This window comes from Passer montanus, unplaced genomic scaffold (genome assembly GCF_014805655.1).
Source record: "Passer montanus isolate IOZ18808 unplaced genomic scaffold, ASM1480565v1 scaffold4, whole genome shotgun sequence".
Lineage (NCBI taxonomy): Eukaryota > Metazoa > Chordata > Aves > Passeriformes > Passeridae > Passer > Passer montanus.
Window position 1 is genome coordinate 14,781,705 of NW_024368818.1, and position 17,077 is coordinate 14,798,781.

At 41.9% G+C, this 17,077-nt stretch overlaps 1 long non-coding RNA gene across 2 annotated transcripts; it reads left to right on the forward strand.

Annotated features, from left to right (window-relative positions):
• Window positions 1–1,181: 1,181 nt before the first annotated feature.
• Window positions 1,182–11,628, forward strand: LOC120506640. Of its 2 annotated transcripts, none has more exons than XR_005628558.1 (4): window positions 1,182–1,668; window positions 6,268–6,318; window positions 7,017–7,080; window positions 10,762–11,628. It is a non-coding gene; the product is annotated as an uncharacterized LOC120506640 (long non-coding RNA). The 2 variants fall into 2 exon arrangements; XR_005628559.1 differs by lacking the exon at window positions 10,762–11,628 and adding an exon at window positions 7,550–8,131.
• Window positions 11,629–17,077: the final 5,449 nt, after the last annotated feature.

Below are 17,077 nucleotides of genomic sequence, written 5' to 3' on the forward strand. Positions count from 1 at the left end.
GAAGTGTTTTGATGACAATTACAGTGGTGACTCTCCCATGACTAGGTGCTGTGCTGATGGGAAGGGGAAGGACAGACATTCACCTCAGATGTGCTGCACCACAAGATGATACCACTAGGAGAGAAGGAACTCTTCCTCAGGTTTTTCAAGACTGTGGATGGAAGGGTGGGTGGTGGGGAAGGTACTTATTCCTAGTTCCCAGAAGCTAAATTCTTTTACTGTGAGCTCTGAAAGGAAGCACGTCAGGACTGGGAATCTGAGTTGCTTAGTTTATGGAAAAGATTGCCAAGTGGGAAAACTGACAGCAGAATGTATACAATATCCTTCCTGTGTTGGCAAAAACCTTGTCATCAGCAAGTGACACTGTGGAGCAGCATGGAGGAGGGCCCTAGCCGTGCAGGGGACTCCAGTGATGAATAAAGACAACTAAAAGCTAGTCATGACCACTCTAGGTTCCTTTTGCAGGTTTTAAGGGGATACCTCAGAGGGCAAATAATCTCATCCTAAAATGGGATGTAAGTTAGGCCAGAAAATCCTTCTTTAAAAGCACTCATTTTATTCTGCTGTTTATTATGAGAAGTTAAATCTAACTTTTTGGTGCCTACAGTTACATGAAGTGAAGCCCACTCAGTGTGTCCATCTTCTTCCTGCATGGATAGGGATATTTGAGCATCTAGATGCAATTCACTCAGGCAGGGGAAGGTTTCTACTGCACCTGCAGGTACAACTGCAAAAAAAAAGCTTTGCCTGAGAAAACTCAAGCTTTACAGAAAGTTTCTAAATCTATTGGAAAACTGATGTGCTACTATATGGGAAACACAAAAGGTAACATTGGACTGAAAACAGAGTATGTTTAGGAATGATTTTGTAGCTCTCCCCACCCCCATCCCCCCCCACCAGAATTTTCAACTTAAAGGCTTAATGGGATTATCCATATCTGTCAGACATGACATGATTCTCTAGAGTATGTTTAGGAATTATTTTGTAGCTCTCCCCACCCCCACCCCCCCACCAGAATTTTCAACTTAAAGGCTTAATGGGATTATCCATATCTGTCAGACATGACATGATTCTCTGGGTATGTTATATTCTTTGAGTATATTATTATGAGCATATTATGTAGATAGTTTTGATCAAACTATGAGGTGCATAGAAAGAAGAAAAAAAGGATTAATATTTTGAATTCAACTTGTTTCAAAACTCACAGCTATATATATGATATACGCTCTTAACTATTAAGAATTCCTACTATTCATGTTATTGAAAACATTTCTGATGAGTGATATTTAAACTAACAGTACCTCTTTAATTTCATGATAGTGAAAACTTGTTGAAACAAAACAGGCATCTGGATTTGCTCCAGCAAGACTGAGAATCTTTTAAGACGCTGGATCTTCACTGTTCGAATAAACAGCATATCACTGCAGTGAAGTAATTCCAAAATGACACCTTAAAAATAAAACATCCACTGCAACTGCTCTCTCTGAGAACTTCAGGAATTTCCTGAAAAACGGGATCTTCAGTGTTATGCAAAATTGGATTGAATTCATCACTACTGTTTTTGTTTCCATGCCAGCCTGTGTCCATCTCTGCTGGATTGAGATTCTGCCGGTGGTGTCACTGCTCTGTCTGGTGGCTTTGAGTCCACTAAGAGCTCGTTTAAGAATGGTGAGCTGCAACATTTTCTAAGTGCTGTTTGTGACCATGAAGCTACTGTATATTCACAAGGTCATTGAGAATATTAGTAGACAATTCTTTCAGCTCCTGTTGGAGATAATACTCACTTCATGCCCAGCTTGTTTTAAGAGAATCCCATATTCAATACAAATGGCAAAACAGAAGGTTCTCCCTGCAGTGAGAGCCCAACCTTCAGAGCTGGGAAGGGCCTTTCCTATCCCATTGTACAGCCAGATTTGGTGGTGTTTCTAGTGAGATGCTTGAGCTCATACTAATTTTGATGCCTGGTTGTCTTGCAGCAGCATGGAGGCACCTTGAAGTTAGCAGTGTGACTCTGAAGGACCTCATCATATTTCAGACTATGTTTTAGCTAAAGGTGGTGTTCTTGTGAAGATTGTCCTGCAATGGATGTAGGCCCTGTGGGGACAACAAAATCAGGTCTATCTCCCCATCTTAGAGAGGCAAAGAAAAAGGAGAACTAAAGAGGGACTGGATCTATTTTTTATTTCTTTTTAGTGGTTCTGTCTCAATTTCTTGGTCAAATAAGCTTTTGCTGGTAAAATCAGGTCTATCTCCCCATTTTAGAGAGGCAAAGAAAAAGGAGAACTAAGGAGGGACTGGATCTATTTTTTTTTTTTTTTAGTGGTTCTGTCTCAATTTCTTGGTCAAATAAGCTTTTGCTGGTAGAATTTCTGTGAATCAACATAATGTCATCAGTGCTTTTAAGGGAAATGAACATGAGGCACACAGGAGGGCTGTTTAGCCATCCAAGCCGGCACATGGGGCCGTCTGTGAGGGGCTTCTGTTGTGAAACATGAAGAGCAATCATAATAGAATCAGCGGAGGTCAGTTATTATTAGCCTTGGCTAGTTTTAGCCATCTAAAAATTATGTCAATAGCCTAGGGAAGGCTGTTTTTTAGCAGAGGAGAGAATGCAATCCAGCCCACTCATGTTAGATGATGACGTTATTATGGATTACAGTCTGGAATTATTTTCTCCTGGGCATCAATAGAAGCAGGCTAGACAGCTTGTGTGGAGTGGACATGCTCCTCACCAGAGAATTGCTCTTGCGTTTTGTTCACATCTTGTCAAGATGAACTGGGGTTATTTTCCAAATCTGTTGTATCCAACTACAAAGAGAGTGATGATTTTTCTCCCAAAGAGGTAACCAGTTTCACTAACCTATGATCCTTTTCTTTCTCGTGGGACAGATGACATCTTTCATTTGCAAGGTACTGACTGCAATTTATGCTTCTCAGCTGTGACTGCAAGTGCAGGACTGTATTTAGGTCTGGCTGCATAGCTCCATGTGAGACATAGACAGATTGGAGGTAAATAAGAAAGAAAAAAAGTACATTAAAGGTGAATAAAGAAAACTTGCATAGTTTATGATAGGATGAATCTAACCATCTGCACTTTCAGTACAGGGTGTATAGGACCCTAAGGAGGAATTATTTCACATGACACTAAGGAGTATAACTACAAGAGTTTAATGCAATGAGATTAGAAAACACAAATTTGGGCTAAATCTCACCAGAAAAATCACTGACTGTGTGAATTGGTTGTGAAATAGTATCCCAGGGGATTTCTGCCCCCTGTCCCCTGGATATATAAACTGTGTGAGGCAAAACATTAGGAAGGAGAAACTGTGCTGAATATCATGTAGCAGTTTAGGTAATCCAATAGATCTTTCCTGCACTAATTACTACAATCTACAGATCAAAGCCTAGAAGATAGGCAAACCATTTGATGATATGTCTTGCAGAGACATATTCCATGAGAAATATTTGTAGCAAGTCTTATAACTTATTTGTGACACAGTTTGTCTTTGAGTGCATTTCAAAGCTCAATGAATATATAAAAATAACCCTGTGCTGCTCCATACAATGAACCAGGTACTTACTGGTGGTCCATTAATATTTCCTCTCTGTCTCCAAAATGTCAAATATATGCACGCCACCTATGATCTTTCATTTAGCCTGGGCTCCCTTTGGAACCAAGGAGAGAGATTTAGGTGGAAATATTTTAATGTTAATATTATTACTTACATGTATACAGCTTCACACCAGACAAATCAGATAAAGATGCAGACACTACAAACCTGACACTTGGGACCAGGTTTGCGCCTGGAGCTGAGTCATGCATCAAACCTGTAAATATAATTTAGATTTCACATTACTTTCTAATTCTCATTGAAAATACAAACTAAGACAAGCAGAGTACAGGTATCTACCTACATTTATCAATAGCCTAGGACAGTAAGTCTGAGAGACGTCCTGAACAACTCCATGGCAACATTACATGGCCACCTTGGGCAGGAGAATTCCTGGGACAGAAAAGGAGTGAGCAGCAACAAGGACATCCACACAGATACACCTGGAATGGCAGTTTAGCTGCTCTCAGGAGAAATAAAGGTCCTTAAACTGCCCTCACCCTAGCCTATTAGTCAGAAGATCCCATATAACTACTGACTGGAGTAGTAGAACCTGGGCAATGAGGAAGGACCCTGTCCAGCAGTACCTTAGGTGATGCAAAACACTTTGGTGTTTCACTTAATAGTTAAGTTACCTACACAAAGAGGGTTTTATAGCTGGGATGAAGCCAGCCTGACTTCATTACCCATAGAGTTCTCTGCCCCTGGCTGCTAATCTTGTTTCAGCTAGAAAGATATTTTACAGAACAGTCAGTCTTGAGCTAAAAATTATCACAGTGTAGGTGTACATTACAGCCTTCAGTTCATCATTGTCTAGTTATTTCTATTTATATTTCAGCTGTTTAGCAAGATATGTTAAGGTCAAAGACCCTAAAAGTCCTAACACATTGGATCAGTACATATATATATATATATATATATACATGTATATATATATACTGTTATTCTAAAACCTGAACTTACATCAAAAGCTGAATTATACTTTGACAAAATCTGTTTTCACAAATCTTAATTATATTATTTTGATCATTTGTGAAACATACTGTCAATTTGATTATGTGGTCTAAGATTGAAATCAAGTAAAAAAAGCCAACAGTTATCTGGGTCATTCCATATATCTTATTCAAATACTTATATCACCCTCACTTTCTGCCAAACTTCTATAGTTTTCCTTTTGTTTTAGGACTAATTGAAAATTGACAGTAATGGTCAAGAGATCTTGAAAGGTTTCTGGGAACTCCTGATTTTAAAAATTCTAATTTTAGAAATTGGAACAACATTTAATGAACAACATTTCATTCTTGTGAACAACATTGAATTCTTGGAACTGTGCCTTTGTTACCTGGAAAGGCTAACATATATTTTTTGTGTTGTTTTTTAGTCTAGGTAACTGCTGTAGGTAATTTTAGATAGTCCCACTATTACTGTGGGAAATCCAGAATAGATCATTCAGCCAAAGTCACTTTCTCTATACAGTGCAGAGAGATGTTTTAAGTACATGCTTATCCTGTGGTTCAAGGACATTTGACATCAGTGGTTTCCCTCACCAGTGACAGAAAGAGCTGATGCCCTTTATTTATGTACAATTTCTGCTATTTTGAGGTCACTACTTACTGTTTGAGTTATAGCAAGTGATTTAAACTGTCTGATCACAGAAATCCTGCCACTAAATTTGGCAATATCTGTTGGGTCAAATCGATGTTTATTAGTGACCAGGCAAATTCTTTTTGCTTATTTTCCAGACTGAGTATTAGCTTAAGTAAATGAGATGTTTTCTTCCTTGCAAGTCTCTTGGTTGCTTTGCTGATTCCTTTCATGGTGTTTTAAATTTTTGCTAATGAGTGCTTTTGCTCTATTTTCTCTCTGCTCTTTTTCTACCAGCTTAATGCCTCAGCCTGATCCCAGAGAAGTCTATATGCCTCTCTCTTGATTTGGAGCCCATATAACAAAGTTGAGCCTTAGATTTCCCTTTTACATCCTATTCCCACCTCTCTTGCAGAATATTCAGAAAGGACCATCCTCTGCCTTTGAACAGATTTTGACTTCTTGTACAGAAGTACAAGTACAAGAAGTACAGCCCCACAGGTTAAGACTTCCACAGTGTCTTTCCTATATGCTTTGTTTTTCTTCTAAGCATTTTGTGTGTAGATGGCTAAAGAAAACAATTAATACCAATTTCAGTCATTATGTGCAAGAGTGGCTTGATTCTGCTCTCAAAGACAAATGAGAAACAATAATAGAATCACAAAATGGTTTGAGATGGAAGGGTTCATGTTCTAATTCCAATCCCCCTGCCATAAGCGGGGGCACCTTCCAACTAGACCAGGCTGCTACATCCAACCTGGCCTTGAACACTTCCAGGGATGGAGCATCCACAAGTTCTCTGGGCAAGCTGTGCCAGTGACTTGCACCCTTACAGTCAAGAATCTCTTCCTTATATCTAATCTAAACCTTATTTTTTCCATTTTAAAGCCATTCCCCCTTGTCTGTCACTACACACCCTTGTAAAAAGTCCCTCCTCAGCTTTCTTGCAGGCCCCTTTCAGGCACTGGAAGGTCACAATAAGGTCACCCCCTAAACAACCCCATCTCTCTCAGCCTTTACTCATAAGAGAGGTGTTCCTTCCCTCTAATAATTTCTGTGTCTCTCTAAACAGGTCCATGTCTTTCTTGTGCTGAGGAGCACAGAGCTGGATGCAGCACTGCAGGTAGAGTCCCATGAGGGCAAAGCAGAGGGGTGGGATCACCTACCTTGACCTGCTGGCCACGCTGCTTCTGGTGCAGCCCAGGGTACATTTGGCTTTCCAGGCAGCAAGCACACATTGCCAGCTCATGTCCAGCCTGCCAGGAAAACAAGCAACCTTTGTTTCTCACTTTCTTTAAACATCTAATCAAAAAATATTTTCCTGCAAATTTTTGTATGTTGTTTACCATATTTTATTTGTTTATGTACCATGTCAAAGCTGGCTTGACAGATCTGTGGCATTCAGAATGTTAATTTCCTTGAGAATTTACTCAAGTTCCTTACTCGCACTGAAGAGATGGGCTGGATAAAATTAATTAGGGAAAAATGTAAGGGTTTGTAATGTGCAGGAGATTGACTTAGTGTGTATCTTTTACTGTATCGATCTGAAATTATAAAAGGCATGGATTATAATAAGCATAAAGTCCTGATACAAAATGTACTACCTGCGTGCATAACTCAGGGTACACTAACTTTACTGATTTGGAGACACATCATTAATGTATTTGAAAATAAATACTTCACAAGCACTTGTTTAAATATTTCCTGCATTGGCAGCATGAAGGAATAAGGATACAATTCTCCATTGTACTACAACAGGCATGATTATAAATGGAAAGGCAGTTTTAAAATAACAAATTCTCTATTATGTTTCATTAAAAGCCAGCTGTTTGCTACCAGCAATGAACACAGAAGGGTCTGTGACAGCAACACTCCAAGTTATACTGTAAGTCTAAGTGTACACTGCTTATAGTGTGGTAGTATATGCTGGTAATGCTGACCTGTTCCATTATATGACTTTCAAACAAACTCTCTTTTACCCTTTCTGTAAAAAGGGTAAAAGAGAGTTTACCCTTTCTGTAAAAAGAGAGGCTAAGTACATTTTTTTCAAAGTTCCCAGTAAATAATCGTCAAATCTCCATTTACAAAATTAGACCAGAGCAGAAATTCCTAACCGAGGCTTTGGGTCCGGACAAACGGTCGCAAATGTTAAAATATTTGATTGGAGAAAAGCCAAATTTTTAATGTCATGGAGAGCGGCCAGTGCCAAGCATCCAATTCTTCTGCAGGACCTGAATGTTGGAGCTGGAGCTAATTGTTTGCCCAGGCTGTCTGCCCGGGCAAACGAGCTCCTGGAGGCGGGTTGCTGTGAGTGTGCTGGGATCCCCATTCCTCAGCCTTTATGTACTTATTAGGCTCACAAAGAAGGACGGCACCGGGGCAGGCGCAGGCGCTGACAAAGACGGGAAATGCCAGGCCTGGCCAGAATGGAATCAGTGTGTGGGGAGTGCTCTTGTTCTCACTGTGAACACGGAGCTTCTGTTGCTGGGGCAGAGGAGTGGCAGAAGGAGGGTGAGACGAAGTTGAATCCCCTGCACTCCACTGTCGGGGAAAGCTGACAGCTGACTGAGCCCTGATTAGGACCTGCCAACCTGATCCTGCAGGCAATATTCTCACTGAAATAAATGGGAGCTCTGTCTGATTAGGAACAATATTGTATTATGTTGGGTCATACATTATTTGTATTTCTCTGGAATTCACAAGTTTTAACTCTGGAACTGCACTGTGCTATACATTATAAAACTGAATAAAAGATACTTTCTTACCCTATTTGCAATCATGATAGGAAAAATAGTCTATCTGTCTAATTTTGCATACTGTGTAACTGACCTAGAATAGAGTCAGCGTCCTAGAACTTCCTTTCAGTAGGTAATATTACTCTCATTTAATTGAGCTTCTCAGCTACATTCCTAACATTAGGACTTAACTCGCTTTTGAATTTCATATTCTTCCATTTTCCATATTCCTCATAGTAGTTTCAGGAGACTGTCAGATTCTGTAGTACAACCCCCTGTGTCATTCAGGGAAGGACAGAACTTTTAATTTGTCTCTAATGTGCTTGAGGAGATAGCAATAAATTTTTGGAACTGATTTTCTTATTTCTTGGAAGTGTTTGAGAAACAGAAAGCAAAAGTGTGGAGCTGGAAAACAGTAGCTTTTGAGGTTAAGCTGTTTCTCGCTTGGAAATTTATCTGAGGAGCTGTTTGTTTCCTCATGGTGGTTAATTAATGTCATAGTTTGACAGAGATCATGAAGGGTGGGAATTGAGAGACTCTCAGTTTAGGAAACAAGCTCTGTGATTTCCCTTAAGATCAGTGGGACTCTGCTCCTTTAGTGTGCAATGCTGCCTGTCTGTACTTCAGGCCTTCCTCACTCAGTTTCTGGCCTTTCTGCTGAGATGATTGATAAATATGTTAAAAAGTGGTGCTGTTGGAAGACGAATTTATATTACAAGCCTGTGTCTCCAAATTGCCAGCTGGCAGTAACTCTGGCTGCTGCTGCCTTGGACCTGATTTGAGTGCCTGACAAAAAGCGAAAGCTCCATGTGCCATTGTCTGCCTATATGGAAAAGCTCCTCTGGCTCTTTTCTAGCCCCTGAAGAAGACTTTAAAGTGGGTTCATTTGTGGATGGAGATGAAATCACAGAGGAAGCAGGGCATTGGGGAGGCCCTTTTGTTCCCCAGAAGCAGAGGACATCCTGGGGAGCTAATGAACACTAATACACCATCTGGGAAATAAACAAGAGAAACTGGAGGACTGTGGGGCATTGGAGAGGCCCTTTTATTCCCCAGAAGCAGAGGACATTCTGGGGAGTTAATGAACACTAATACACCATCGGGAAATAAACAAGAGAAACTGGAGGACTGTGCAGCTGCAGAGCTATGCCATCACTGCGGGTACAGAGGTGTGGTGGGATGTTTGCATGGCTAGAGTGCAGAGATGTACCCAGGTGGAGCAATAACATGCATCTCACTCTTCAGGAAGTACAAAGAAGATGGGAAGAAGGCTGTGCTCATTGTTAAGGAGAGTTCTAATGTGCAGGATAACTAGATATCTCTAGAGGTTCTTTACAAAGTAAATTTCTCTACAATTCCCCATGACGCATTTTCCTTGGAGGATTATTCCTTAACATCACAGATCCCTCATCAGGAGCCCAGCCTACATTGCCCATTTTCCCTTGTCACAGTTTATCCCACTGCATTCTGCTAGAAAACATTTTTCCCTCTTGGTCACTTGCCAAAATTAGTGCTAAAACTGGAATTATGAAGACACTGCCAAGAAGGCAAGTTTCTGACATCCTCTGTTGAAAAATCACTTGTGTCTGGGAATATTGATCAGGATGCAGTTCTCATTTTGTAATCTCACATTCAGTTGTTTCTTGCAAGCATTGAGTTTCCAGAGGAAAACAGGGCAACCTTAGAAACAGCAATAAATGCTGAGAGTAGAAGTAGGACAGGTTTTGTGATCTAGAAGTAGACATTTTAGTACTTCAAAATATTAGAAGCCCAAAAGTCTGTTAGGGTGCAGTCACAACAAGAATGGATCTGTGGATCTCATGAAGGGATGGACCAGGATAGAAGTTACTAAGAGAGAGGAGGGGGATAAACAGCTGAAGTTACACCTGTACTGACATCCCCATACCCGTAACTGGACTGTCCTTGAAGTGCCTGATGGAATTTTTTCTCCCCCAGTCCTTCCTTCATGTCTCCTCTGGCCTTCTGGCCTCAGCTCTGGAGCCATCAGAAGAGGGAGCTTTTGCCCCTGCTGCCCAGAGTCCTGCAATCATTCCCATGCCCAGCTGCAGGCAGTAGCATTTCTGTTGTCACAGCAAATAGTAACCTGGAACAAAAATTCATGTTGAAAGCAGCTTTGCAAACCATTACTTGAAGGAACACTACAATCAGAGCCACAGCAGAAAGACATGCCTTGTGAAATTTTGAAAGCTCGTATTCAACCTTTTTCTTGAAGCCTTTCAGAAACTACTCAGACAAGTCACTTTTCCTACTCAATTATATTAATTTACAGCAGATGAAAACTTATGTTGAAGGGTAAAAGCAGTTAATTTGTTTTATTAAATTGTTTTATTAAATTGTGGTTTCAGTGCAGTGGATAGGAAGTACATAGTTTCACGCTTAACTGCTCTGGATAGTTCTTACAGCCTCCTCATTATTTGGATGCCAAGCCTGCTAGACCCTGTCACAAATAGCCTTCTGGAAGCTAGAAGACTGGAATGGAAAAGAGGTGCCACCTTAATTCTGCATTTATGTTTTCCAGTGATTTCGAAGGAAGAGCTCCTTTGGTGCTTAACTGGGAATGACTGCAGATTGGCAAAGCTTTTTGCACTTAGTGATTACTCTGTGGTCAGGAGACAATTTTTCCATGAGAGATTTCTCCGAAAAGCTGAACACAAACAATTGCAAATACTCTGTGGAGTTGTGGAACTGGACACTGCTGCTGTCTGCTAGCAGAAGAAAGGCAATGGCAATGAGAAAATTATAAAGCAATGAGTATGAGTATGTATGAGTAACTGTGCTGAAGCTTTATTTTTTCCATCTTCCCACTGTAGGATCCAGATCTTTGTATGGAGAAAAGAAGCTGTACAAAATAGGAAGGATGCCCAACAGCTCCATAAGGGAATTTGGACCAAGCTACCTGCAGCTGAGAGGAGTAATTTGACAGTCTAGAGGACCAGTGCAATGCAGTGAGCAGCTGGAACCTTGGGAGGCAAAGAGTTTCTGGGATACAGGAATCAAATCAAAGTCACATGTGAACTTGAATGTCTCAAGGACAAGAAGCCAGTGGCCAGGCAGGGGTTCGTGCCAACCGTTCTAAAATGTCAGCATTGCTCGTGCCCCATGGCTCAGGGACACATTATCTTTTCTGGGTCAGGCAGCCTGAAAATATCCCTCTGGTGCAAACAGGTGATCCAAAACCTGGCAACTCAGCTAGTCCCATGCCCTATATATATGTCTCTGTGAACGTGCTGCAACATAAGGCTGGACTTACATACTTGTCTAACAGCAAGAGGAGACACAGACACACAGCTTGTGTCATCTGGAGCTGAGGAGGAGCTGTGGACCGTGGGCTAATTAGTTGTGGGCTAATGAGGAGAGCAGCTGCAACCCCCAGGTAAATCCTGGCTGCAAAAGGACAGCTCATTCCTCTGGCACAGATATCACTGCTGAGGTCTCCTCAAAGCCGAAGACTTTCTTATTGAAAGTCAGTTTGCATTGTCCCTGACACATGTCACTGTGGAAAGTTCCTATCCACCTATTTGCTAGATTTTACCAAATATATATATATGTGTGTGTGTATGTGTGTCTGTGTGTCTCTGTGACACTGCATAGGAGCAAGTGAAAGGACATTTTGACTGGATTTCTCCAGAAGAAGCACTGTACATTTATTTAATCTACCTACCGATAATGCAGCTATAATTAAAGCATCTATGACTGCCTGAAAATATTCAGACATTTTTTTTTCCTGTTTCATCTGCATTCAGAACTTCCTCTGTAACAGTACTGACTTTGATGTTATTTTGGATTGACTTCTTTGACTGATTTTTTTTATCCCACAACAACTTGTTGTCTCCAAACATATTTTGTTCTATATTACATTATATTAATACTCCCCAAAGCTAAAGTCATAATAGTATTCTTTGTTCTCACCATAATAGAACTGACATTAAAATGTTGGCATTTCATGTGGAATGGAAACTTGAGGTTTCAGATAGATCTAATCACTTTTAATTAATACCTTATTTTAATATAGACTAAAACATTAGGGACAGGGGCTCACACCTGTTCTGTAGAATCCAGCTGTATCCTCATAAAAGCAGGAAGACATGGTTGTTTCATAAAATAATCTGAACCTCCATGAAAAATTTGGTTGGAAATCAGAAAATGTACTTGCAGCCAAAATCAGTCAATAGAGATTCTGTCTCTGCTTGCTGCTCGGATAAATTTGAACTTCACATGTCATGGGGAGGAAAATGGAATACATTAACACTGATGAGCGAGGTTGGCAAGCTGTCTCAGTAGGCTGTTTGGAGTGAGAACCGTGTACACAGCTACACTTACCACCCCTTTCACTTCACTGAGTGGTCTTCCTCCTCATTTTCTGGGCAACCCTGTTGGAGGAATGATTCTGACCAGCTTATTTATTTATAGCCACAACAAATCCAAATTTTTTGAGGTTTTGCATCTAATAAAATGCAAAACACAGTGAGAAACTCAGAACTACAACACCTTCTAGTAAATAACCATTTGCACTGTCTTTAGTAGTTGAGAGTTAGAAATAAAAATTTTCCCATGCCAAGGAAAGGTGAAAGGGGGCAGTAGTTTAGCTTGCATCACATATCTTTTCCAGAGTCACAAGCCAAACCACTGCTATAGATGTCCCCCCTCCCACTCACTGGGCTCTCTAATGTGAGAAATATCTTCCCATGGAAAGCAGTGGTTATACAGTCACATGGGATCCTGCCTTACTCATACTGTTGGTATCTGTTTTATGCAATAGGGCAGAGATGCCAGAGTTACCCTTTGGCTGGGATCTCTCTGGTAAGCAGCAGCAGGAGAAGTCAGGAAGGAGCAGACAGGCTCCAAAAGATCCTCCCAGTCATCACAGGGAGTGACTTTTATTGGACTAAGCAGCAGGCGAACATCCTGCTGTGTATTACAGCTCACATACTGCCAGGAGAACAGGGGACATAAATCTGAAGACCAAACCACCCATGCTCCCTGAAGACCTTGACATCTTTTTGTGAAACAAAGCTGTTCAGTTCTGGGCCTTAGACAAATTCCAGTCTAAGTACAATGTGTTTATCTGCAATGCTTTTCCAGCAGCAGTAGGACACTCATCCATCACTCTCTAACCTTAGCAGCAACACCAGCACTGTTTGAGCATCTGCTCTGCCCAGCACCAACCTAGCTGAGAGTATTCCAGTGCTAAGCAGAGCATGCTTTCACTATTAGACTTATAAAATGCTTTGAGAATGTCACACAATTAATGCAAGCTTTCTGAAAACCCCAAGCATATCCAGCCAGAACCTGAAACATGAGGAAGGGGACTTGATGAACCCAGCACCACCGGGCCATGCTCACTGCTCTGGGTAAATCACAGCTCTGGGCCCTTGGGTTGTCCCCCAGTTCACCTGAACAAGGTAGGAATTAGGCACTTGCAGTGTATTTGTGCCTCAGGATGTGGTCAGCAGCCTGAGTTCTCTGTGGTTTGATGTGCTTTGTGTGCACATAAGACTGCCATAGATGTGAATGGGTAGGTGGGATGTGCTGTACAGAGAGAGTAGAAGGGTCTATAGAGCTCACTCACATGCTAGGGAGGATGGCTTTCTACAAAGGCAGAGCTGTCTGCTGGGGCTTTAGAAGGAGATAGAAAAGCAAAATGGTAAGCTGAGATTAATGTGTGGAGCTCCTCTTTTCACTCCTAGGCTGCTTTGCCTTTCTGCCACTGAGCCCAACAGCATTTCCTTCAAAATGTGTCCCAGTGGAGACACAGCAGGAGAGGGAGCTGAAGCAATGTGAGGTGATGACACCCTCACCTGCAGGAGAAAAGGCAGAGTTGTGGGTTGATGAGTGTGCTGGATGTACAGATGAAATGAGTCAATCTTTTTGTAAAAACCTTTTCCACAAAAAAACTCCCAACCAACCAACCAACCAGCCAAGCAATCATAGATGAAATGAGAACTGAGGCCATTTGGAGAGATCTTTGCTCTTATTTTCGCTGTTCTGCCATGACTCTCAAACATCGACAAGATGTTTTTTGACTCTGCTATATATTAATCTTTTACAAAGGCTGGTACAGGAACAAAGTAACATCCCAAATGGAAAGCTGTAGGCCTATGCTGTTCAGGATATTAAGCCTTTGGAAGCTTTTCTTTGAGACTGAGGGAGGTGATTGTCCCCCTCTACTCTGCACTGGTGTATCCTCACCTCAAGCCCTGTGTACCGTTTAGGGCAGCACAATATGAGAAAGACGTAAAGCCATTAGAGAGTGTCCAAAGGAGGAGCACAAGGATGGTAAAGGGTCTTAGGAGAAGCCACATGAGAAGCAGCAGTGGGCACTTGGTCTGTTCAGCCTGGAGAAGAAGAGACTGAGGAGAGACCTCATTGCAGTCAGCAACTTCCTCCTGAGGGGAAGAGGAGGGACAGGCACTGATCTCTTCTCTCTGTTAACCAGTGACAGAACCCAAGGGAATGGCCTGAAGCTGTGTCAGGGGAGGTTTATGTTGGGTATTAGAAAAAGGTTCTTCACCCAGAGGGTGCTTGGGCACTGGAACAGCTCTCAAGGGAAGTACTCACTGCCCCAAGCCTGACAGAGTTCAAGAAGTGTTGCAGTTCATTTGGACAATGCTTTCAGGCACATGGTGTGACTCTCAGGGCTGTCCTGTGCAGGGTTAAGAGTTGGACTTGATTATCCTGATGGTTTCCTGCTAACTCAGCATATTCTGTGATTCTGTGAGATTTTGCAGGCAACTCAGGGCAGTGGGAGTCACAACAACAACTCTTGTCATGGTGTTCCCTGGAAAGTCTGCCCAAGATACTCAACATGGAAAGGAAAGACAGTCTTTATGAGGATAGGTGTCCTGATGCATCTTCTATCTCTTTTCCTCTCCTGTTTCTATTGTTAGTTGTATCTAGTAACCAAACCATGACTTCCATGATGAGTTGTAAAGGTATATGACAACAGCAAGAGACATTTTTCTTCCTCATACAGCCTCTAGATTCACCACCAAGTTCCCAGCCCTAACTGTGGACAGTCATGGATATAATGTGAAATAAATTAGTTTCAGGCTTCACCCAAGACCCCTACTTTGGGCCACTCTGACTCACAGGAACCCACAGCACAGTGAGGGTTTTTTTATTGTTTTCCTCTGAATTAAGGCCACAGTAATAACGGAGTGTCATGAGACCAGCACCAAACAGAAGAAATCCTGCCAAGTGAAGCTGTACTTATGTACAGTGTGAAATCAGCAAGGAAAGGAAAAGGAACTGCCCAGAGACTAAAACATTTCCATGTTAAACTTATGATTTAATACTTGTGTAAGTTAAACATTAATATGGGTAAAGCAATCTTCAAAACAGAGCCAGTGCAGAGTTGATCCAAAAGTCAACAGGACAAAAGAATCTAGAGCAAAAATCTGAGCCAAACCACTGAAGCTGATAATGTCTGGCAAGAAAATTCACCTCAGAGAAGAGCTTGAGGACAAAACTCCATTAAAAAACACAAATCAGACCTTGGCCTTTTCTTACTATCTCTCTGCTTTTATTCTGACCAGATGTAAAAGACTCATGATCTTGCAGGCCTGGAATATCGTTTCTAAGAGAGCTCTCCAGGAGATCAGGATTGCTTCTACAGTTGGAGATTCAGATTCCAGCCTGAGCTGCAGCTGACCTTGTCAACTTGGAGGCACAAGGACAGAAATCTTTAAGTGACTCTGGCCCAAATGGTATTCACTGACAGAGAGCTGGCCTTGAGCTTGCCAACTATTAATTGTAGTTTGACAAATTATAAAGGCTTCCTGTTGTCCATCAGGGTATCCACTTCCCATTATTCTGGGCTAACAGCCTGTAAAATGAAATGGCAAACAGAGCTTCATTAAAACAAAGCAAGACACTTCCTTGGCTGGCAGGTTTGGAAGAGTAGGAACTGAGTCCCAGGGGCTGCACTTCCAGCTTCATCTATGAATAGATATATGGGGGAAAGAAAGGACAAGCCATGCTTTCACCTCTCTGTACCTCAGTCTACACATTCATCGAGCAGGGACACACACTGCTACTCAGAGTCATCTTAGAATGTTATGGAAATAATTACAATTTATAAAGCAGTCTGTGATGCTGGGTGGATGCAGATGCCAAATTCTGGTATTCCAAACCATCCAGATTAGCTTCCAAAGCTCTAAATGTTTTAATTAGTGGCCATTATTTATTAGTGATACCAGGACATGGGTAATAAAACCAATATCAATCAATTGAGTAATTTATCATCAGGCAGAGTACAAGGGAAAATACACTACTCAGGTCTAATCCAATACATCTTGGCTTGCCCACATTCCTCTGCCCTGGCTGTACACCTACAGCTGAGGCAGCTACTGAAGAAGATAACACCCAAGTCTTCCACTGCAGAGAGACAGACAGATATCTTCAGGAGTGATTCAGATCCTGGTTGGGCTGACTCAGACTCTAAAGTGCCTGTATCTTTCCAGGTCCTAGACTTGGTCTGTATTTGTTAAATGTGTCCAAGATCTAGACTGAGGCCAGACTGCACCATACAAGTGGAAGTAAATCTTCCTGCTCTCCTCATCAAGGTGTCTGTGTTGGGTCAGGCAGGTTCCCAGGTCATGACAGGGCACTGTTTGAACATGGCTAGTGTCCTCCACTACACCAGTGTCAGGGGCCCTTCTGACAGGACAACAGCACTGCAAATCCTGCACCCTGCAGCATTCCCTGGCTTGTTTAATTTATTAGTGGAAGTGCACCCTTAGATGTAGGAGATAAGTTTCTGAAGTTAGCTGAGATGTGCTAGGACAACACTGCTATGTGAGGGATGGACTAACTCTTTCCATCCTCTAGCCATCTCCTAACAATCCTGTTTGTTAGGAGATAGGGACAGACGAACATCTGAGTTGTCAAGGTAAGTCTATATAAGCTAAATACTTCAGAGGAGCTCAGGAGAACCTCATACATCTCCCAGGCTCTGCACACAGCTGGAGTGTGCTGTGTGTACCTGACAGACAGGTTCAAAGGATTCTGGGTACCTAGGACTCGTCCATAGCCTGGCTGTGAGTCAATCCCAGGAATGCAAGTCAGGATGTCTGAGCCACAGCCCCCTGCCTGACCCAGGAGACTGCAGTGCCTCACAACTATAGT